This window comes from Choloepus didactylus, chromosome 22, assembly GCF_015220235.1.
Source record: "Choloepus didactylus isolate mChoDid1 chromosome 22, mChoDid1.pri, whole genome shotgun sequence".
Classification (NCBI taxonomy): Eukaryota; Metazoa; Chordata; class Mammalia; order Pilosa; family Megalonychidae; genus Choloepus; species Choloepus didactylus.
Window position 1 is genome coordinate 41,458,341 of NC_051328.1, and position 24,537 is coordinate 41,482,877.

General features: G+C 43.8%; 1 long non-coding RNA gene across 1 annotated transcript in view; it reads left to right on the plus strand.

Annotated features, from left to right (window-relative positions):
• The first annotated feature begins 18,333 nt into the window (after positions 1 to 18,333).
• The window catches only part of LOC119518618, a 43,857-nt gene continuing 37,653 nt past the window's right edge, over positions 18,334 to 24,537 (plus strand). Inside the window, exons 1-2 of the long non-coding RNA XR_005213806.1 lie at positions 18,334 to 18,372; positions 22,833 to 22,880. This is a non-coding gene — a long non-coding RNA (uncharacterized LOC119518618). The remainder of the gene's footprint in view (positions 18,373 to 22,832; positions 22,881 to 24,537) is intronic.

The window sequence follows — 24,537 nt, forward strand, 5'->3', positions numbered from 1 at the left end:
TGAGTAGTTTCAAGCCTGTTGGTGTACCTGTGGACCGACTGCAAAGTCCAGCTCTTCCCCTTGGGGGTGGTGGGCAGCAGTGGGGTGGGGGGCTGTCATCAATTCCAGAAGGTACAGCAGTGGCATTGGGGGGGGGGGAGGGCCAGGAGGTCATGGGGCAAAGATCCCGCCTCAGCCTCCTTTTCCTATCGGACATGAAGACAGTCAGGGTTGGGGCAGGAAATAAAACTCCACTGAGATGAGTCACAAGAAAAGACTGGAACTGTAGGGACCATTTTGGAGGAGGGGGCTAGGTTAAGGGGACCACCACGGGAAGGTGAACCGCCCTGGACTCCATGCACTTGGAGTGCATGGAGGCAGCCCCCACAGGGCCACAGGGACAACCCACCTCTCTCCTCTCCTGCATGGAGTGGCATGTTGATGCCACTGTTTGGCTGAGCCCAGGCCCACCTACAAGGGAGCCCAAGTAAGGTGGTCCTGAGGGGTCAGCTGGCACAGCAGGGAAGGGCTGCAAAGGGACCAGGGCCTGGGTGGGGGCAGGGCAAACTGACCAGCACCAGCACAGTGGGGGGTCCTTCCCCTGTGGCCAGGCGGCTGCAGCTGCACTGACCGCACTGTGAATGTCCATGAGCCAAGTCTAGGACGTCTGGGACAAAAGAGCTGGCTGCATGGGGTATTCTAGAAGGTAGAATTCTCCCATCTGCCAAGCTTCCCAGAGCAAATGGCTCTGGACCCTGAGCTGGGACCCTCTTACACGATGGGTTCATTTTCCCAGCATGTCCCAGTGCATTGCTGAGTCTTTCTTCTTTTGAAGAGGTGGAACGTAGGAGCTGGCGGCCTTGGAGGGGGAGGACCAGGGCTGGGCCTGGGTTCAGCTCCGCGGGGCCCCTCTCCTGGCCCTGCAGCCTCTGCCTTCACATCTAGGAGCCCTCTGAGGCCTCGTGGAGTCGCTGTCAATGGATATCTATCTGTTCTTTGAGCACTGGAAACAAACTTATTCCCTACTGGGCAGTGTCTTAAACATGGCTGAGGCCACATGGCCTCACTTAGAAGGAACACACAAGGGGGTGGGCATCCTCAAACCCCAGGCCAGAGGAAGTGGGGCATGAAAGAAGGCATGTTGGCCCCAGGGGAGCATCTAAGTCACACCCTCGGAAGGACAGAGGAATGACTTGCTGGTGTTCCCAGCTCCTGGCAGCTTTGACAACATCGTTCTAAAGACTGACTCCTCTTCTCATAATGTGCCATGTAAAATGTCATAATCACCCCACTCCTGGCACCCAGGCCTCCTGTCCTTTCCAGGTAGCCAGTCCCTGTCTGTTACCACCCCACTTTCCGGCGGGGAAACTCCCTCTCCTTAATGCCTTTTTGATTCCTTACCATTCAGTAACTTGGTGTTGGAGGGGGTGGGAGGGGTACGTTGGGTCCTGCCCCTCTTACCCTGGTTAAGGGCATGGACTTGGGGTCCCACAGACAGAGGCTTGTGACCCAGCTCTGCTGTTACTTGCTGTGTGATCGTGGACAAGTTGCCTAACTCTTCTGTGCCTCAACTCTTCTAATCTGTAGAAGTGGGGATAACATTAGTAACTGTCAGTGGGCTGTTGTGAGGAGTAAATCAAATGATGGACATTTGCCTAGAGCTGTTGTCAAGAGTTAAATTAGCCAGTATGTATCAGTGAATGGTAGATCTTATCTTTGGCGACAGACACAGCCTCTCATCAAAATGCTTTTATTTTGAGTCCACTTGTGACTCCTTAGGGCTGTACAAAAAACACGAGCCAGCAATTCTGCTCACCTCATCCAGTTCTGTAGGAAACAGCCCCTTGGGCTGACTTCTCTTTTCTGCCTACCCCACCCCCGGGTAGGCTGGAATCCATTCTCATCGTTACATTGCCACTTTTCATCTTTTGAGATCATCCAACAGTTTGAACACAAAACCAAAAGCAAAACATGCTGCTGTGCGTGGCGGGGAATCATCAGAAAACCACTAGAGAGACGATTTTCACAGCCCCTAGAGCAGAATCCCTTAGACACTTTCTTGCCTTGCTCAGGATGGACAAGTAGCTTAGAAGCGACCCCCCAGGGCTGACCATCTGGCCCTGTGAACCTGAGGGCCTTGGGAATCAATTAGCTCTTTATTTCTGCCCCCAGCCCGGACACCGTCCCTGGAGGCTGAAGACAGTGGCTCCACCCCTTTCCTGGGCAGAGAGGGCGCGGCCCGAGGAGCCCGTCTTCCTAAACGCTTGCATTTTGAAGTCCGCCTTATAAAGTGTAAAAAACATTTCTTTTAAATGCTGGGGCTAAATATAGCAGGGACTTGGTCAGCTAGAACATTTTTAGAAAGCACATTACAAATCAGGAATGTTTTGGAGAAATAAACTTTCCCACATTTTTGGACTTGAAGTCGGGGCTGCGAGCTCCATCTTGCTGGCGTGACCTGGGGTGGGCGATGGTGGAACCACACCTGGCCCGGCCACCATGTGCACCTGGGGCTTCGTCAGGTGGCCTGCACCTGCCGGGGCGTAGGATGGGGATGGGGCTGCAAGGGGCTGGAGGGGGCAGTCGCTGTCGGATGAGCCAGGGCTGCTCGGTGACGTAAGATGGTGGGGATTGAAGGGAAAGGAATCTATTTCCAGTGGGTTTCATTTCTTGTCTCTACTGTTCGTCCCAGGTGGTCAGTGAGCCATTCCCTTGGGATGAGAACAAACCACAGAGGCCGCGGCCCCCAGGCCTCTCTGCGAATCAGGGTTTCCGGGGCAGCTTTTAGACCCTATGCAGCCATGTCCTGTTCCCAAGGCTCTGAGTTGCTGGCCTGAGTGGCCCTGACGTCGGTATTTCTAAAAGCCCCTCAGCGTGGCCGGGGGGAGAATCACTGTAGTGAGGAGTAAAGCCATCGGGAGGGTGTGTAGGTATAAAGGGGGGACCTGGCACTTTGGTCATTATTTTTCTTTCTTTTAATCTGCATTTGTATACAAATTTCCATTTAGTCAGAATAGAATAGCTACTCTCCATGACCAACATTGTCCTTTTTCTTTTCTTTGTGAGGAGTTGCCCTCCATGAAAATACCCATTATAGAAGTTGCATGTGTTCATAGAAGAGAAGTGGAAAACTCAGGAAAGTACTAAAAAGAGAACAAAGCTCCAGTCCTGTGATCAGGATTAACCATGATCCTGTAAGCACCTGTACTCTAGCCTCTAAGAGATTATTGTTGGTGTCTCCACTGTATTTTGGTTTGTGTTCTAGTCTTGTCTGTGTGTGAGTGTATATGAGCGTGTACACCTCTGTGTGTGTAGGAGTATATATATATATATATATGTTTTTTTTCCTCTAAGTTGTTTTTGACCTCCTCAATGTTATCACCAAGACCATCTTCATCATCACCATCACCAAAGAGCTTCTTGATATTTCCTGTGATACCCAGAAAGCACTGGGAACACAGAAATTGGTAAGACACAATCTGCACTTCAATTGCTAACAGCCTGACAATGGATAGAGATGAGAAAAAAGAGATTTATATATTTGTTTTGTAAAACTTTTTTGAAATAATTACACATTCACAGGAAGGTGCACAGAAATGTATAGAGAGAAGAGGGAGTTTCGGTAAAAACTTTAGCCAATAAAAAAGTAATAAGATCTACAAGGGGCTGATAATAATGTTAATATTTGCAGAGTACTTGCTCTCTGTTGGGATCCCTTCTAAGCAGTCCACCTGTATTTTCCAGGATCCCTCCCAAGTTAGAGATTACTGTTCCCCTTTGTCTACAGGCATGGCGACTGAGGTTTAGAGAACCCGGCCCTGTCCAAGGTCCCATAGCTAACGAGCGGCAGAACTTGGGTTTGGATCCAGACTCTGGCTCTGGAGCAGCCCACGTAGCTGCTGCGCACTATACCACTTCTCATGAGGAGCAGCATTCTACGGGGACATATAAGAGGGCAGGAATCCACTACCATCACCACCATCACCACTGACATCACCACTGCCGTTATCACCACCATCACCACCGCCATTACCATCACCACCACTACCCATCATCACCATCATCACCATCATCATCTTCCCTTTTATCCTCAGTGACTGCTCTCTGGAAAGTGTTGAACAGTGGATGAAGCAAAATTTGCATTGACTATCAGAGCCTTGATGTGTGAAAAGTGTTACTAATTTATTCTTATTGACCACTCACCAAATGCCAGGAAACCTATTAAGTAGTATGATACAGCTGCAAACGAGAAATAGGCCTTGCCCACATAGAGCCAGAGCAGGGGAGACAATTTATAATTGGATGGTGATGGGGATGGTGGTGGTGATGATGATGATTACAGTGGTGAAGATGATGATGGTGATGATGGTGATGGGCAGCAATGCAGAGATCTATATGTTTATAATCTCTTTAATCTTTAAACAAACCTAGGAGGTGGATATTATTATGTCCATTTTACTAAAGAAGTTTTACTGCTGGATTGCCTAGATTACACAGCTGGTCCTTGGCAAAATATCATACCCAGGTATACCTGTCATAAAAGCTCTTAGCTACTCTTCTGCATCATCAAACCAGGTGTTCTAGTTTGCTAATGCTGCGGAATGCAAAACACCAGAGACGGATTGGCTTTTATAAAAAGGGGGTTTATTTGGCTACACAGTTACAGTCTTAAGGCCATAAAGTGTCCAGGGTAACACATCAGTAATCGGGTACCTTCACTGGAGGATGGCCAATGGCATCCGGAAAACCTCCGTTAGCTGGGAAGGCATGTGGCTGACATCTGCTCCAAAGTTCTGGTTTCAAAATGGCTTTCTCCCAGGACGTTCCTCTCTAGCAAGCTTGCTCCTCTTCAAAACATCACTCACAGCTGCACTGAATTCCATCTCTTTAAGTCAGCACGTTTATATGGCTCCACTGATCAAGGCCCACCCTGAATGGGTGGGGCAACACCTCCATGGAAATATCCCTTCAGTTATCATCTACAGTTGGGTGGGGCGCATCTCCATGCAAACAACCTAATCCAAACGTTCCAACTTAATCCCTACTATTATGTCTGCCCCGCAAGATTGCATCAAAGAATATGGCTTTTTCTGGGGGACATAATACATTCAAACCGGCACACAAGGTATGAAAGTAGTGGGTGTTCAGGGTAAATACTTATCACGCTCGTATCAAATGCCATCCCACAGAGTGGTCCTAGATTCACGCTGCACATTAGCACCATCTGGGGAGCTGACAATGGTGCCTGCACCCTCCCTCCAGAGAGGCTGACGTCTTTGGCCTGGGCTGAGGTGATGCTCACCCCATGATTCTAGTGCCCAGTCATTGTGGAGAGCCGCTAGCCCCATAGGATCCAGCTTCAGTCTAGCATTGTGGGGGACAGTGTTGGTCCCCAGGGACATTTGGCAATGCCAGGATATGGTTTTGGTTGTCAGAACTGAGTGGAGTGCTACTGGTGTGGTGGGTACAGACCAGGGATGATGCTAAACACCCCACAAGACACAGGACAGCACCCACCACAAAGAATTATCTAACCCTAAATGTCAGTAGTGCCAAGGTTGAGAAACATTGTATACTCCCTCCATGTGAGATCTCAAAACATAAAGAGTGGAGCTAATGGTATAAGCCACGTTTCCATCATCTTTTTACCACCCTGGGACAAGGTCACTTGGGATTTTTGAGCTTAAGCACCGTATTATGCCTCTTAATCAGGGGTGCCTTTTTTCACCCTCTAGACCAGCACCGCACAATGAAAATATAATGGGAGCTCCCCCCAAAAAGGTAAGTTAACAATTTTTTTATTAGCAAAATTTTTAAAAAGTCAAACAAAACAGATGAAGTTAGTTTTAATAATATATTTTGTTTAACTCCACACATCCAAAATATTATCATTTCAACATGTAATTAGTATAAAAATTATTAAGATATTTTACATTATTTTGGCCCTAAGTCTTTGAAATCTGGTGTATGTTTTGCACTGACAGCACACCTCAATTTAGTTGAACCACATTTCATATGTTCAAGCATGACGTGTACCAAGTAGCTACCGTGTGGAACAATGCGGCTTCCAACTCTCTCTGGTTCCCCTTCCACGCACTTTTTTTTTAAATGAAATTTTACTGAGATATATTCACATAGCAAAGAAGCCATCCAAAGGATACAGTCACTGGCTTACTGTATCATCACATAGTTGTGCATATGATCAAATTTAGAACACTTTCATTACTCCAGAAAAGAAAAGGGAAAAAGAAAAAAGAAAACCCCAATCCTCCCATACTCCTTATCCCCCCGTATTATTGACCCATGGTATTGGTGTGGTGCATTTGTTACTGTTGATGAAAGAGTATTAAAATATTACTGTTACCGAGTAGCCTTGACTCTTGAAGACGATTGTATAACAATGTAGCTTCCAAGGGGTGACGGTGTGATTGTGAAAACCTTGTGGATCACACTCCCTTTATCCAGTGTATGGACAGATGAGTAGAAAAATGGGGACAAAACTAAATGAAAAATAGGGTGAGAAGGGGGAGATGATTTGGGTGGTTTTTTTACTTTTTTTTTTTTTTCTTATTCTGATTCTTTCTGGTGTAAGGAAAATGCTCAAAAATAGATTGGGGTGATGAATGCACAACTATATGATGGTACTGTGAACAGTTGATTCTACACCATGGATGATTATGTGGTATGTGAATATATCTCAATAAAATTGAATTTAATTAAAAAAATTACTGTTAACTACTCCATAGTTTGCAGTAGGTGCATTCCCCTTCCTCATACTTTTATGGAAGCCTGCAGTTCTTTCCAGTGCTTATCGCAACTGCAGCAAAATGATTATTTACCCAATAACAGGTTTCACGTCTGTCTACAACCACGACTCGGTAAGCTCTATGAAGGCGGAGATGATCTTATGTTCATTGTCCCCCATTTTCCCCACAGTGCTTAGCATAGTGCCTGCCCTGTGTTAGGCACCCCAAAACTATTTGTTGCCGGATTAAACGTTCCTTGATGCCTGATTCTCTTGCTGGAGTGAGAGCCCCCCGCTTATTATAACCAAGTGTTTGGTGCAAAACAGACACTCAGGAAATATTTGTGGAACGAATGTGAGGAAGGCACTTTTCCCCACTCCTGGTGTTTCCTTGTGACACTCAGCCCCAGGGGGTGGCGGGGGGAAGCTGAGGGGGACATGCGGGTAGAAGTTTCTGGGAGTCCTGAGTCCAGCCCTGACCATGTTCCTCTCGGGAATGAGCTGCCCACAGGGACACGTGGGTCTCTCCTGCTCCCCCTTGAAGTAGTTTTATGAGGACCTGCCTCTCCACCCTGTTGAGGGGAGGGGGCTGCAGGGGTCCAGGGCTGCTGTTCACAGGGAGCCAAGCCCATCGCTCCCATCCCACGATGTAAGCCACAGTCTCCAACTGAGCTTCTAAAGTAAAGGTTTTGGCTTCTCTCTGTCCAACCCTGCCATTTCTCAAAAGGTTTCAAATTCACACCACCTCCTTGTCTTACCGATGGGAACACCACCAGGGGCCTCAGGGCAAGAAACTGTGTAGTTACGGTTGAGTGGGAGCTCCCAGCTCCCAGGCTGCACTGCGTTGGGTCTAGGCCACAGCTTGTGAGAACAATCCCAAGGCAAATGGCATTTCTCGACTCTGGACGAGTCTCTATGGGCCAGGACCTCCCTGAAGAATCAAAGAGCAGGGCGGTCTTTATACCCCCGTGGGCAAGACCCAGTGGTTCACTTTTTAATACCGGCCACTTCCCAGAGGGACAGGGAGAACTTTTAAACTGCAGCCTCGACCTCTGGATTTATAGGTTTTCGAGTGAGTCAGAGCTGGGAGGATGCTTGTTGGAAGCCGGAGTTGTGCCCATTGGAGGAGGGTGGGTGGGATGGGAACAAAGAGGTGGGCAGTGGCCAGGGCTGGGGACTGTGAGAAATGGGAAAGTCCTTCGAGCTCTGTTAAGAGCAAGTGGTTGTCTTTCCCAGCAAAAGGAACTCGCCACGGGCCTCATAATTCATACAGCAGGCCTACACTTGAGATCAGGCAGAGAAACTACATGATTATGACGTGTATGTGTGTGTGTGTGTGTATGTGTGTGCATGTGTGTGTGTGTGTGTGTGTGTGTGTGTGGCAAAGTTGGGTGGCAGAAAGGAACTTCTGGGGGGAATTAAAGAGCTCCATTGCTGACTCTCCTCTGTCACCAAAGTGAACAGGCTCCTGGCCAGTCTCCCAGCACCCTTGCCCCTCTCTGTTTCCTAACGATCCCCTAAATTCTTGAATCAGTGTCTCCAGAGTGCTTCCCAAGACATTGTTTTCATTAGCAAAGCAATGTGTAATAATAGTTGTTAAAATAATTGTATTTCTGTTTTTACATCTGTAAAGATTAAGTTAAACAGTATGAAGCCCATTAAACTATTTCATGACACGCTGCCGTAAATTGCCCTTCATTCCCACTGCTACTATTATTCCAGAGTAAACTTCAGAGATCGGGGCGGCTGCCACAAAGAGTTATTTATAGCGGCTCATTCATCAATAAAAAACTTCAAAAGGAATCTGTTACCCTTCTATTGGTAAGCCAAAGAAAACTCACATAAAGACAACCCTGTTAAGAAACAAAGCAGAGGCGACCACAAGACATTTAGTTAAGTAAAATCTTGATTTCTAACAAATACCACCTAGTGGAAAGAGATTGCTGGCAATGTGACTCCATTTAGGCAACACAGTTCCCATTGGATGGTTAAAATAAACTGTTAAACACTTGTATTTACATTGGCTTCAAAGAGCCTAGTCCCCCTCTTTGGGGTTTAAAAATGTAATAGATTTGTGATCTTGACACAGCAAAGCAATTCTCTTCATTTCCAGCAAGCCCGGAGGATGGACTCATCCTTTTGTTCATTGCTTAAGGTTTGGACCTGCAGCTTTTTTGGCTTTTAGCATTAACCTGGAGAGTCCAGGGCTGATACTACTAGCCTGTTTATTGAGCATTTGCTATGTTCTTGGCAATACCCTTCAGAAGGAGTTTGTTAGCTACATTTTGATAAAAAACTGAGGTTCCGGGAGGTCAATATCCGTTGCACTGAGCTGAAAACGTCTATATTACCCTCACTTGGGATTTTCATTCCATATCAAATCTTGAAGTGTGACCAGGTGTTGCCACGAGCACTTTGACAATGACAGCCAAACACCTGGCTCACCCAGGCAAGCAAGAGCGGAGGGGCACAGGCTGCGGGAGCACTGGTGTTTCTAGGCAGCTCTGCGCCTGGGTGCCAGGCAGGTTCGGGAGGCAGGATGCCTTGCCCCCAGGTATGCAGTGGGCATGGGTAGTGGAAAAGGGACACCTTGTACCTCTGGAGGCAGAGGCTGGGGCTTCGGCAAGTGACAACAGAATCACAAGCCCTCACAATTATCAGGCAATTAGCATGTGCTGGGAACGCTGCCAAGTGAGAGCTTTGCTGCCTTCTGTCATTTGTTTTTCCCAGCCCTATGATGTGGGTACTCACATGAAGCCCATTTTACAGGTGAGGGAACTGAGGTCAGTGAATTCTCCTGCTCAAGGCTGCCCAGAACTAGAACTCAGAACGGAGCCCTTGACACGGCATTGGAGTGGGAGCCCTCCGCCTTCTTAAGCCATGCTCAGCTTGCAGGAGCGTGAGGTTCTGGATTTGGACAGGGCCTCGGCGTTTGCTGGGCATCGACTGAGCGGGCCAGCCAAGACTGCAAGACGCTTGCCCAGCTGTGCACCTGGCAAGGGGCAGCATCTGCCTGGAAGCAGAGGCGTCTTCTGGGCTACAGGTGGCTATCTGGATTGGAAATCTGGCTTTGCTACTTGTTAGCAAGTTATTCAGCCTCTTGGAGCCTCAGATTTTTCATCTCTCAGGCTGGCTAATGACACTCAGGGAGTGGTGGAGAGGGAACGGAATGAGATCGTTGTCTGCAGTGGCCTTTACAGGGTAGTAATGACGCCATGAGCTCTGGTTGAGGGCTTGCTCTGGGCCAGGCCTGCGAGAAGGGCCTGACATGTATGAGCTCATGGAATCCCCCCAGCAGCCCTCCGAACTGGGAGCGGCCATTCTCCCTTCACAGATGAATACACAGGGCCACGGAGAGGTTAGCTAGCTTGTCCACCATTGCACAGCTCTACGTGGCAGAGCCTGGCCTATGGGCAAGGCTGCTGGCCTGCAGCATCCTTTCTCTTACAGCTCCCTGTGTCCACCTCTTCCGAGATGCCCAGTAAGCATGGCTGGAGCGAGTCCCGCCTTTAGGGCAGCACTGACGGTGAAGGTGTGGGTTGGTGGTTATTCTGGAACTTGTTGACCATCAATTCTTTCTTTTTTTCTTGCTTAGTGCCAGGGGGCACGCTGCGTGAGGATTCTAGGAGCTGTTCTAGAATGTTCCCTGTGCACAACATGAGATCTTGAGGTGCAGCGTACAAGGCCTGTGCGTGAGGGACCTTGGGTGCTGTCGCCGGCACCGCTGATCCTCTTGGTGTGTGACTTCAGCCAGCACCTGCCCTCTCTGAACTAAGGGGGAGCCTGGCTTCTGGGAGGCCTGAGAATGGTTCAGGTGTAGTCCGCTATGGTTTGCTGCCATTTGAGCTCAGAGGGGCCCCCACCACGCATGCCTGACCACAGGACCCCCTCTAGGGTCCCCACTTGGATTCTAAAAGAACACGGGCTTTGCTTTTGTTCAGAGCCTGAGTCAGGGCCTCATCTTGGGCACAGAGGCTACATTGCTTTCTTTTGGGGAGAGCCACTTTGGCTTCCTGGAGATGGCTGCTGGGGGAATTTTGGAGGGCGTCTCTAATTGGGGGTGGGGATCAGAACAAAATGGAAATGCTGTCTTTTGCAGTTTCCTTTAATGCAGTTCTGCGCCATCGAGAAAAAGAAGGGTGATAACAAACACCAGGACAGCTGTATGGCACCATCAGCTGGAGTCTTCAGCTGGCAGCTTTCTGACATGTTGAAGGGAAACCTGTGCTTATTGGATGCAGGAAAAATCAACACCCACCCTGGCATGGCTTTTCTAACATGTCCAGTCATATCCTTTTCTTAGCCCTGCTATTAGCAGTGGACAAATTCAGCTGTGTTTTGGAGTTGCCAACCATCTCACACCATTTTTAAAATGCTTGGGGTTTGATAAAACCAAAACGATATTTGCCAAGCCCCTTTCCCCCCTCATTTATAAACCCATGTGGATTTTAAGGGGAATTTAATCCATATGTTTCTGATTCATTTGCTCTCAACTCATCAAAACCTTGTTTTAAGAAAGCTATTTGATGTCCAAGGAGCTTTTGGAGTTGTGTTTTAAATCTTTAAAGTCTTCCCTTCCTGGCTCTGAAATGAGATGTTGCTTTTTGCCAAATATAAATGAGCTCCCAAGCTGAAAAAGTTCATGTTTGGTTCACAATTAGAGAACTGTGAATTCTCAGTGGGCTGTGAATTGGGCAACACTTGCCCTGCCATCCTCTCCAGACCTGTCTGACACCCTCCCCGCACCCCAGGGCTGGGACTCCACAGTGTTGGCAGCCACTGACTGGGGAGTGGAAAGAAAGAATGCAACCTGTTGGCTTTACCCATAGGATGCTAACCAGAGAAGGGCAACCCAAAAATCATTTAAAGAATTTTTATTAGAGAAGTTGTGAGTTTACAGACCAATCATGCATAAAGTTCAGGTTCCCATACAGCACCCCACCACCCACACCTTGCGTTGGTGTAGAACATTTGTTACAATTGATGATAGCACTATTTTGTAATTGCACTAATAATTTTTAACAGTAGTTACACTTGTTACAATTGGTGAAAAATTATTATATATTACAATAGTGCTATTACCTTTCATCCATAGTTGTATTTTTTCATATCCCACCTTATTATTAACATCTTGTATTAGTGTTATAATTTGTTTTAATTCATGAAGGAACTTTCTCATACTATTAACTATAGTCCATCATCTCCAATAGAGTTCACTGTGTTATACAATCTTATCTTTTATCTTTTAATTTTTATTCTAGTAACATATACAGCCTGAAGTTTCCCCTTTTAGCCACATTCACCTATGCAATCTAGTTTGTTAATTACACTCACAATAATGTGCTACCATCACCATCTTCCATTTACAAACCTTTACAATCAACCTAAATAGAAATTCCATACAAATTAAGCATCAACTCCCCATTCTGTAACCTTAATCTATCCACTGGTAACCTATATTTTCAATTCTAACTCTATGAGTTTCCTTATTGTAATCATTTCATGTCAGTGAGATCATGCATTATTTGTTCTTTTGTGTCTGACTTATTTCATTCAGCATAATGTCTTCAAGGTTCATCCATGTTGTTACACGCATCAGGACTTCATTCCTTTTTACAGCTGAATAATATTCCATCATATGCACATACCACATTTTGTTTATCCATTCATCAGGTGATGGACACTTGGGTTGCTTCCATCTTTTGGCAATAGTGAATAATGCTGCTGTGAACATTGGAGTGCAAATATCTGTTCAAGTCCCTGCTTTCAATTCTTTCTGGGTATATACCTAGTAGTGGGATTGCTGGGTCATATGGTAATTCTATTCTTAGCTTCCTGAGGAACTGCCAAACTATCTTCCACAGTGTCTGTACCATTTTACACTCCCACCAACAATGAATGAGTGCTCCTGTTTCTCCACATCCTCTTCAACACTTCTAATTTTCTGTTGTTTTTTTTTAATGGTAGCCATTCTAGTGGGTGTGAAATGATATTTCATTGTGGTTTTGATTTGCATTTCCCTTAACAGCCTGTGATGTGGAGCATCTTTTCATGAGCATCATTTCTGTATCCTCTTTGGAGAAATGTCTATTCAAGTCTTCTGCCCATTTTTAAATTGGATTGTTGGTCTTTTCCTTGCTGGGTTGTAGGATTTCTTTATATATTCTGAATATTAAACCCTTATCAGATATGTGATTTCCCATTGAGCAGATCCTCTTCTCACTTTTGTGACAAAGTCTTTTGATGCACAGAAGTTTTTAATTTTGACGAGGTCTCATTTATCTACTTTTTCTTTTGTTGCTTGTGCTCTGGATATAAAGTCTAAGAATCCATTGCACAACTCACAATCTTGATGATGCTTCCCTACATTTTCTTCCAGGAGTTTTATAATCCTGGTTGTTGTATTTAGGTCTTTGATGCATTTTGAGTTAATTTTTGTATGTGGTGTGAGATAGGGATCCTCTTTCATTCTTTCGCATATGGATATCCATTTCTCCCAGCACCATTTATTGAAGAGACTGTTCTTTCCCAATTGAGTAGACTTGGCACCCTTGTCAAAAATCAATTGGCCATAGATGTGAGGATTTATTTCTGAACTCTCATTTCAATTCCATTGGTCATTGTGTCTATCCTTGTGCTGTAGCCTTGTATATGCTTTAAAGTCAGAAAGTGTGAGTCCTCCAACTTTGTTCTTCTATTTCAAGGTGTTTTTGGTTACTTGGGGCTCCTTACCCTTGGCTTTTCCATTTCTACAGAGAAGGCTGTTGGAATTTTGATTGGGATTGCACTGAATCTATAAATCATTTTGGGTAGAATTGACATCTTAACTATATTTAGTCTTCTAATCCATGAACATGGTATGTCCTTCCATACATTTAGGGCTTCTTTGATTTTTTTTAGCAATGTTTTGTAGTTTTCTTGTACGTGTCCTTTACATCATTGTTTAAACTTATCCCAGATATTTGATTCTTTTAGTTGCTTTGTAAATGGAGCTTTTCCTTGATTTCCTCCTCAGCTTGCTCATTACTAGTGTATAGAAACATTACTGATTTTTATATGTTGATCTCATACCTTGGACTTCACTGAATGCATTTATTAGCTCTAGTTACTTTGTTATAGATTTTTTGGGGGGACTTTGTATAGGATAATGTCATCTGCAAATAGTGAAAGTTTGACTTCTTGCTTTCCAATTTGGATGTGTTTTATTTCCTTTTCTTGTCTAACTGCTCTGGCTAGAACTTCTAGTATTATGTTCAATAACAGTGGTGACAGTGGGCATCCTTGTCTTGTTTCAGATCTTACAGGGAAGGATTTCAGTCTTTCACCATTGAGTATGATGTTAGCTGTGGGTTTTCATATATGCCCTTTTGTCAAGTTGAGGAAGTTTTCTTCTATTCCTATTTTCTAAATTCTTTTTATCAATAAAGGATGCTGGATTTTTGCCAAATGCCTTTTCTGCATCAATGGAGATGATCATGTAGTTTTTTCTTTTTGTTTTATTAATGTGGTGTATTACATCAATTTATTTTCTTATGTTGATCCACCCTTGCATACCTGGGATAAAACCCACTTGATCATGGTGTATTATTCTTTAAATGTGCTGTTGGATTCAGTCTGAAAGTATTTAGTTGAGGATTTTTACATCTATATTCATAAGAGAAATTGGTCAGTAATTTTCTTTTCCTGTGGAATCTTTATCTGGCTTTGGTATGAGGGTGATGTTGGCCTCATAGATGATTTAGGCAGTGTTCCCTCCTCTTCAATTTTTTGGAAGAATTTGAGGAGGATTTGTATTAATTCTTCTTGGAATGGTTGGTAGAATTTACCTGTGAAGCCATTTGGTTCTACGCTTTCTTTATTGGGAGGTTTTAGATAACTGATTCAATCACTTTACTCATGATTGGTCATTTGAGGTCTTTTATTTCTTTTAGAATCTGTGTAGGCTGTTTTTGTGTTTCTAGGAATTTGTCCACTTCATCTAAGTTGTCTAATTTGTTAGCATACAGCTGTTTATAGTATCCTCTTATGATCCTTTTTATTTCAGTGGGATCAGTACTAATGTTCTCCCTCTCATTTCTGATTTTATTTATCAGAATAAAATAAAATTTTTGCTTCTTCTCTCTTTTTTTCTTTATTAGTCTAGATAGTGGTTTGTCCATTTTATTGATCTTCTTAAAGAACCAACTTTTGGTTTTGTTAATTCTCTGTATTGTTTTTTTTTCCTCTCAATTTCCTTTATTTCTGCTTTGATTTTTGTTATTTCATTCTTCTGCTTGGTTTGGAATTCGTTTGCTGTTCTTTTTCTAGTTCCTCCAGGTGTGCAACTAGGTCTTTGACTTTAGTTCTTTCTTCTTTTTTAATGTAGGTATTTAGGGCTATAAATTTCCCTCTCAGTACTGCCTTCACTGCATCCCATAAGTTTTGATAAGTTGTGTCCTCGTTTTCATTCGTCTCAAGATATTTACTGATTTTCCTTTCCTTCGCTGACCCACTGTTTATTTAAAAGAGTATCATTTAACTTCCATATATTTGTGGGTTTTCCAGTTCTCTGCCTGCTATTGATTTCCAGCTTCATTCCATTATGGTCAGAGAAGATGCTTTGTGTGATTTCAATCTTTTAAAATTTATTGAGACTTTTTTTGTGACCAAATATGTGGTCTGTCCTTCAGAATGATCCATGTGCATGTGAGAAGAATGTATATCCTGCTGTTTGGGGTGCAATTTCTATATGTCTGTTAGGTCTAATTCATTTATCATATTATTCAAGTTCTCTGTTTACTTATTAATTTTCTCTCTAGATGTTCTGTCTGTTGAAAAGAAGGTGTATTGAAGCCTCCAACTATTATTGTAGATGTGTCTATTATTCCTTTCAATTTTGCCAGTGTTTGCCTCATGTATTTTGGGGCAGTGTGGTTAGGTGCGTAAATATTTATGATTGTTATTTCTTCTCAGTGGATTGCCCCTTTTATTACTATATAGTGTCCTTCTTTCTCTCTTATAACAGCTTTGGACAAAGTATATTTTGTCCAATATTAGTATAATTACCCCAGCTCTTTTTTTTTTTTTTTTTTTTTTTTTTTTTTTTGCTATTGGCATGGAGTATCTTTTTCCAATCTTTCACTTTCACCTTATTTGTTTCTTTGGATCTAACGTTAGTCTCTTGTAAACAATATATAGTGGATAACACTTTTTTTTTTTTCCATTCTGAACCTCATTGTCTTTTGATTGGGGAGTTTAATCCATTAACATTCAGCACTGGTACCATAAAGGCAGTACTTACTTCAGCCATTTTGTCCTTTGGTTTTTATATGTCATTTTTTTGGGTCACTCTTTTTCTTTATTGCAACATCCTTTTCTGTATAGTTGATCTTTTTGATGTGTCTGATTTATCCCTTCCTCATTTCTGTTTCTATATATTTTAAAAATACTTTGTTTGTGGTTACCCTGGGGTTTATATTACACAACCTACATCTATAACCTACTAATTTGAAAAGATACCAAGTTAGCTTCAATAGCATAAACATCCTCTGTTCCAATATTTATCTATTTCCTCTCTTTATGTTGTTTTTGTCACACTTTACCACTTTATATTTTGCATGTCCATTATCAGGAAATATGCCTTTTTCTTTTTCAACACTATTCTGACTCTTATGGGATTAAGAGTAGAGTTGTATATCAAGAATACAGTACTATTGGGTTTGGATTTACCCTTTTAGTTACCCTTACTGAAGATCTTCATTTCTTCACACAACTCCAAGGCACTCTCTCCTGTCTAATCTTTTCAACCTCCAGAGCTCCCTTTAGTAATTCTTGTAGGGAAGGTCTTTTATTGATGAACTCCCTCACTTTCTGTTTGTGTATGAATATTTTAAATTCTCCCAGATTTTTGAAGGACAGTTTTACTGAATAAAAATTTTTGGCTCTTAGCTTTTCTTTTTCAGTACCTTAGATATGTCATACCATTGCCTTCTTGCCTCCATGGTTTCTGATGAGAAATCATCACTCAGTCTTATTGAGGATCTCTTGTATGTGACAAATTGCTTTTCTTTTGCTGCTTTAAGAATTCTCTCTTTATCTTTGACATTTGACATTATGATTAGTATGTGTTTCTGAGTAGGTCTATTAGGATTAATTCTGTTTGGAGTACATTGTGCTTCTTGGATATGCATGTTTACGTTTTTTATAAGAGTTGGGAAACTTTTGTCCACTTTTTCCTCAGATATTCTTTCTGCCCCTTTTCCCTTCTCTTCTCTTTCTGAGACACCCATGATGCATATATTTGTGTGCTTTGTGCTGTCACTCAAATCCCTGAGAAACTACTCAATTTTTTCTATTCTTTTCTCTCTCTGTTCTGCTGACTGTATGATTTTGATTGTCCTGTCTTCTCATTCACTGATTCTTTCTTTGCCTATTCACATCTGTGGTTGCATGCCTCTAGTGTATTTTTAATTTCTACTATTGTGACTTTCATCCCCATAATTTCTGTTATGTTTCTTTTTATACTTTCAAATTCTTCTTTATGCTCACACATTGTCTTCTTAATATGCTTTTTCTCCTTATGCTAATTTTCTTTATCTCCTTGAATTGATTTAGGATATTTGTTTGAACTTCTTTGATTAGTTGTTCCAAATTTTGTGTCTCCTCTGAAGTTTTAGTTTGTTCCCTTGTATGAACCATATCTTCCTGTTTCTTAGAATGGCTTGTAATTTTTTTGCTTATATCTAGGCATCTGATTATCTTGATGAAATTCTGAAGGTCATTTTCACCCTCTTGTCTAGGATTTTATTGTTGATTGTCTTTGTTGGTTGGTCCAACTTATTCTAGACCTTTAGAATAGCCCATGCTTAACTGATCTGATTTTCTCAGCTCCTCTTTACCTAATTCTTGCCCCGGATAAGTGGTACAATTTTTAAGATTGCATTTTTTGTATAATTATTTCATCTTGAGGAGAAAACTTTCCTTCCTCTGTTCTTTCTCTGAGAATCTTGATCTATTCTGTTTGTATTTGTGCAGAATTTTCTCTTCAGCTCCTGTGATTTGTTTAAATTCTCTCCTTCATTCAGTGCCCCATTTTCCTTACTCTTTTCAGTACTGGGACCCTCCTGTCTTATAGAAGTTCTGTTTAACATCCATTCCCCCTCCTTTTTTTTTTTTTTTTTTGTCTCTTCCTGCTATGGTATCCCACCTCAGGGATCCAGATGGGGTCAATCCAGAAAGATGGGCCACTCCAGGAAAGTCTGTTTTGTGTTTAGGTGGTTCAGCCAACAGAAACTGGACTGAGTGAGCTCAGCATTTTACCATGGTGTCTCTCCCCTACCCTTTCTTTCCCCTCCTGGGGGCTCTTTTGCACACTCCTCAGTGGCTTGTGTTTTGCCCTGGATTTCTGAGGACTTGGGTCCCTGTGCCTGGATATGTGTGAGGTGCTAACTTGCTGCTGTGGACTGTATAGTCTGTGTCCCCAGGGGAGGTGGGAGGGATCCAGACCACTGCCTCCGAGCACTTTCCAAGCTGCATGGGACTGAGTAAGGGAGAGGGAGTGGACCGGGCTTTCTGGGGTAGAAGTTTCCTAACTGATGTTTTCTCTTTCTTTGATTCAGTGTCTGTGGAGTCCTTCTCCAGTCTCTACCTTCCTCCTGAGTTCTAAGCAGGTGAAATTTGTCCTTTTATTCACTGAATCTCTGGTGGGGGTGTTCAAGGATGTCTTATGTCATGTTGATGATGTCACTCTCTGGAAATCACTTTTAAGGACTGGTCCCCCCAAACTTCGGGGGGAAACAACTTAGGGGGCTTTCTGATTTGCTTTTAGCATTTTATGATGAAAAATATAAAACACATATACAAAAGCAAAGAGTACTTCTATGTACTGCTTACCCTGCTCTGATAATTATCAACTCAGTGCTGATCCCAATTATTTCTAAATGAATCCTAGAACTCATATCACTTCATCCTTAAATATTTTCAAGTTGATAGGCTTAATGTTTCCTTTTTCTCCTTGAAACACACCCTTCTGTCCCTGTATATAATGCCATTTTCTAGATACACCTGGTACACACACACACATTATTACAAGACATCAGATTGGGATCCCAGGATCCTGTTGCATCTGGCACCAAGACCAGACAGAATGAGGGGCAGGGAAAATCAGGGAGGGAGATGCTTTGCTGTGCCCTACCTCATGGTTGGAGAGAAGCCCCTCACAGCTGTCCGTCTCATCCAAGTCCCTCTTTTCCTCATTCGCAAGAGGCACTGGTTACTAGATATGAACTGCGGGGAAGAGAGGTCTTCACAAAGGGAAAGTCCTTACCAGGCGGACCTTCCTTTAGCTCCCAGTGCCCGGTCTAGCTCTCACCTGCAAGTCCTTGCCCACGCTGCTTCTGTTGACCGGGGCCCTCCCTGCCAACTGCCAGCTCCTTTTTCTCACCTGTCTGTCACTTGGGCGATGCTTTCACAGACTTTCCCACATTTACATACCATCTGTACTATTTACTTAAAAAAATTTTTTTAGCCCTTTAAAATTTAAATTCCTCCAGGATTTAAAGATTTAAATCCTTAAAAACATTAAAAATGGTCTCAAAAGCATTTTTAATTTTATAAAATGAATATTTTATTAAAGTCACACTCAAATAGTATTACATTTGAGATCTAAAAACAAAAATAACTTTTAGATAGGCAATTAAAAACTTAAAACTTGAGGCATTTATTAAAATCAAGACAAAGAAAAGTTGTACCAGAAACAAATAAAATTATTGTACACCACATCCCTCAGCCATGAAATATAATTGCCTGGTCATAAGAAGGACATGATTGCAGGTTTAATGGAATATTACAATATAGCTATATTAGGACAAAGTGAGAAGGACCCAAGAATTGAATGCCTCATTTACCATAATAAAAGTCAGTAGCTAATGCCTAGATGCTAAGAACAAGAATATATACATCTTAGAAATACTGCTGTAAATAGTAGAAGTAAGAGCTAAAAGAATCAAAAGTGGTTGCCTCTGGAGAGCAAGGCAGAATGGGAGATAGTGGGCTCTAGCATTAGGAAGTGATTTTAAAAACTTTTAAGTGTGATTTGTTCTGCTATGCTTTTTCCTTTGTGCTGAGAAATGTGTGGGCCCTTTCAGTCTGGATATGTATGTCCTTTACTGTGGGAAGTTTTCTTATCTTGTTTCTTTGACAATTTCCTTTCCATGATTTTCTTTTCTGTCTTTCTAGAACCCTTGTTAGTATAATATTGGACCTCAAGGATTGATTTTCTAAATTTCTCATTTTTTCCCCTCTCCCATTATCTATCTCTTTAGTTTTTACCCCCTACTTTCTGGGAGATTTTTCAGAACTTTATATTCTGACCCTTTTACTGAATTTTTAATTTATGTTATCATAGAGCTTGTTTTCATTCTGGGTGAGTTTTTAAAATAAAATTTGTTCTTGTTTGATAGATACTCTGACATCTTCTCTTTCTGTGAGGAAGGAGTTGGCAAACCTTTTCTGTAAAGGGCCAGGCAGTGAGTATTTTTGGCTTTGCAGGACATACAGTCTCTATCTGCTGCTGTAGTGCAAAAGCAGTCAGACAGTTTGTAAATGAATGGCTGTGGATGAGTTCCAATAAAACTTTATTTATTGACACTGATATTCAAATTTCTTACAATTTTCACATGTCACAAAATATAATTCTACATTTGATTTTTTTCAGCCTTTTAAAAATGTAAAAATCATACTTAGCTCATGGGCCAATATGCCCAACACCTGTTTTAAGGGGCATTTTCATATATCGCTCTCTGCATTGTTTCTGTTCCTGCAGATTCTTTTTTTTTTTTTTTTTCTGATTGTTTGTCCTCATCTCTGTCTTTCATGCCAGAGCATTTCTCAGTTGTTAGCCTTTTTTATAGGTCAGGCACACGTAGTCATCTTGGAAGTTTTGTGAACATGGGTGGGGTCTTGCACACACAGGCTTCCCTGTAGGATGACTGAGGGATTTGGAGACTCCAGAGGTTCTCTCTCCGTGCATTGAATTTCTCCCAGGCCGGGCCTGGCTGCTGGCCTGCTGGGGTGGAGCAGGGTGGGAGGTGGCAGGTCTTACTCTTTAGACTGCTGACCTTCACCTTTATGTGTTCAGTCCAGTTTCTGCTCCACAGTTCTGGGGACCCTGAGCTGGGATCCTCTCTAATTTCTCCAGAGGAAATAATCACCATCCCCAGAGGGAGAGGTGGGGGGCTTATATTGTCTGCATGGTGTGGGGCCCCGAGTGCACACACTCCACCTTGCAAGGTACCCGGAGCCTCCAATTCCCAAGTTTCCTGGGGCTCTGCAGCACTGGGGAAAAGCGGCAGGAGATGCTGAGCTCGGAGAGACTGCCCAGGGGCCTTTCTGCATCCAAACCACCCCTCAGAGCAGGCCACGGTGCAGGAGGTCCCCTCCTTTCAGTGGAGGTGGAATTTGGGCTTGTTTTTCCCATTTTCCTTTTTCTTCCCTCTGTGGGGAAGATGATTTTCCAAAAGAAAGAAGGGTAATAATTTTCTTCTGCCATGTTAAAACTAGTAGTGGAAACCCACTGACTTCAGAAGGAAACTTTATATCCCTGATGAAGTGGGAAACTAGAAACTGGCCATAAAACAAGGGAGCCCTGGAAATGAAGGCAACTCAAGGGAACGTGCATTTCCACCTGTGGATTAGTGTTGCACAGACACAGCATTGCACGTGATGGAGTCACCCAGGGAGGACGGTTTTCCCTTCTCGGCTCTCTTCCACCCCTTGATTACGTCAAGGACAGTCAGGGTTTGGTGCCAGCCTGTCTTTAATTTCTAACACGGGCTGAGCATTTCCTTTAACAAAGACAGCTCAAGGCTTGGGCTCGGAGCCCTGGGCAGGTAACAATGTCTAGCTAGAACTGAATAACACTGCTTTGTTTTCATTGTATTTACTTTGGGTTACATTCTACTTTTCAACAGATACTGGTTTCCCATTTATGGTAGTGCTTTCAAGTTTATGTTCAAAAATTATTAAAATGAAGAATATGAGTCAACTTGAAGGAACATAGTAAATAACCAGAGGAACCGTGGTGTGTTCTCATGCGAAAGGCTGTTGTTGGGGAAGCAGGGGTGGGGAGGGGGTGCCCTGAGCAGGCAGTGAGGAAGTCTGGGACTTTTTCTTCTTCATAATCCAACAAGGTACAGGACCTTGGGCAAATCACCTAACCCCTCTGAAATGGGATTTTCTCACCTGCGGAGCTGGAAGGAGAAGCCTTGCCTAACCTCCCTGGAGGCAGAGCCCAGACGAGGCAGTGACCCGGCCCTGTAAAGGACGGTTGTTACGCCTAAGTCAGGAGCCTTTCCTGTTCCAAGTCCAGCCCCATTCCTTATCTCTTCTCTCTTCTCCTCTCCCTCCTCCTTCTTCTTTAAAATGCAGTCTTTATATTCTCTTCTTGATCCCCCGCCCCCGATCAGTGTCTTTCTGGAAATATGAATGATGTAATGCAGGCAGGCGGGTGGAGAATAAACAGAGGGTGGAAATCCTTGGAGGTCTCAGACACCAGGGCTGACAGCCGGGGGCCCCTTCAGCAGCCACGTGGGCAGCAGGCTCCACCCTGGGCCGCAGGGATTGGCCCAGCTTTGGGCATGTGACTCGTTTGGGGCCAATCAGAGCTCACCATGGGAGTTTTCCTACAGGAGCTGGTAGGCTGAATACTCAACCCCTTTTAAAGAATGGAAACCTGGAGATGCCTGGGATGGTGGGCCAAGCCTTGTTGGTGGATGGGTGGAACTGACCTTAGAGAAGCAACTTGGCAAAAAAAACTCTACAGGGATAGAGAGGAAGAGGGAGAGGGGGGAGGGGAAGCAGGGAGGGGAGGAGAGGGGAGAAAAGAGGGGAGAAGAGAGAGGAGAGAAGGGAGGGGAGAAGGGCTTTCAGTCCCTGAGGCCTGCTCTCCTCCTGATGTTTGCTTGAAGGATCTGATAAATACTTTTCGCTTAAGCCAGTTTGTGTTGGATTTTTGGAGTCCTGACTAACACATTTGTTAAATCGCATTTAAAAGTTCATATAGACAATCAGTTGGTACCTAGAAAACAGAGTGTCTGTAAGGACAATTTAGACCCATCTAATTGCTTTTCAGTGACCTATTTGAAGCGCCTTGAAGAGAGGAATCACCTTCCCCGTTCAGGTATTTGAATCCTAAATTCCTTCTGCATTGTTGCTAACATCTGGCTTCCTGGGTTAGACTATTCCAGCGAGCGCCTTGCATTTTTATAACCTTACTAAGTGTTTTCATATTTGTTCCCATTTCTTTCTCACAGCATGCCTTTGATGTGGTCAAGAATGATTGATCGATTAATTACTTAGTGAACCAACCTTTGCTCACTGCCAACCATGAGCGGGCGCTCTGGGGAGATGGTACTGATGTGAAGATGGCGTTTCTGTCCCCAAGGAGGTAGCGCTCGATAATCATTACCATCTGGGAAGGAAACCGAGGCCCTGGGCGAGCTTCAGGGACTTGCCAGGAGGTCACAGCCCTTTCTGACGGGCTGGAGTTAGGAAGAGGCCTCAGTGTTCCAGCCAGGGCCCTCCCACCTCAGCCTGCTGCCCGTTTGGCAGGTGCCCGAAAGATGCCCGTCCTGGACATGCCTCGTCACCTGCTTTGTTTCAGGAGCTGTACCACTTTGGGCCAGTCTCTTTGTGTCTCTGGGCTCCAGCATCCCCAGTGGGGAAATGAAGGGGCTGGATAGAGAGGTCTCCAATTTGATGGGGCCAGAGGCTAGTAGTCCTTGGCTGTTCCTTGGTTCCAAAAATATTTTAAAAGACACTATCTTTGGGCAGATGTTATACTTGGTGGCAGTCCATTGCCTTATGCCCAGTCCACTTCAGTTGTTTTAGGATCTTCCTGGTCCTTGTAGACTTTTGAGTTTGCAGCCCCCAGGCCATTAGGTGGCCTCTTACATACTTTACAGAGCTGACGTTTCTATGATCGTATCTTACTCTTTTCAACTTGAGGTACAGCATTTGTCAATTTTCGCTTTTGTGTCCACCTTTACAATCTCGCTCAGATCATGATTTTGAATATTTCTGTCAACCCAGAAAGTTCCCTCATGCGCCTTCCTAATCAATACTCCCTGACAAAGATATACACTCTTCTGACTTCTGTCACCATCGATTCGTTTTACTTATTCTCAACTCTCCTCCAAATGGAACCATCTGGCGTCTTCCCTCTATGTTGCTGGTGTGCTCCTGCCACTTGTTGCCCACAGCTGTACATCGCTCTGTTTTCATTGCTGCGTCATGCTCCCTTCGATGAAGGCACCACGGCTTAGTCACCCGTGCTGCCGAATGATGTTTGGCTCATTTGCGTTTCCTGCTACAAATGCAACACCTGCAGTGAGCATCTTCCTGGGAGCTTAAACCTTCATTTCTACTGGGTGCACACCTGGGAAAGGGACCACCAGGTCACAGGTGTGTGTATCTCAGGTAGACACTGCCAGGTGCACTCCAGTAGTAAGGCAGCACTTCTGCTTCTCTGCCCTTCTTCTTTCCAGCAGGGCTGTGTGCACACACATGCTTCATCATCGTCCTCTCCCAGCACCCAGCGAAGGGCCTGGCATGTCACAGGAATCTGGCTCAGGTTTGGGGAATGTGGGGAATGGGTACTGGACAAATCCATATTTCCATCCCCTTTTCATCATATCCCCACCAGCACCATGATGGCCATCATGAATGCTTATTGTGTGCATCGTCTCTGCTAATCTTCACAAAGCTGGCAAGGCTGGCCCCATCATGTCCATTTCACAGATGACATAGCTGAGGTGCGACAGACTCTACCATCTTGC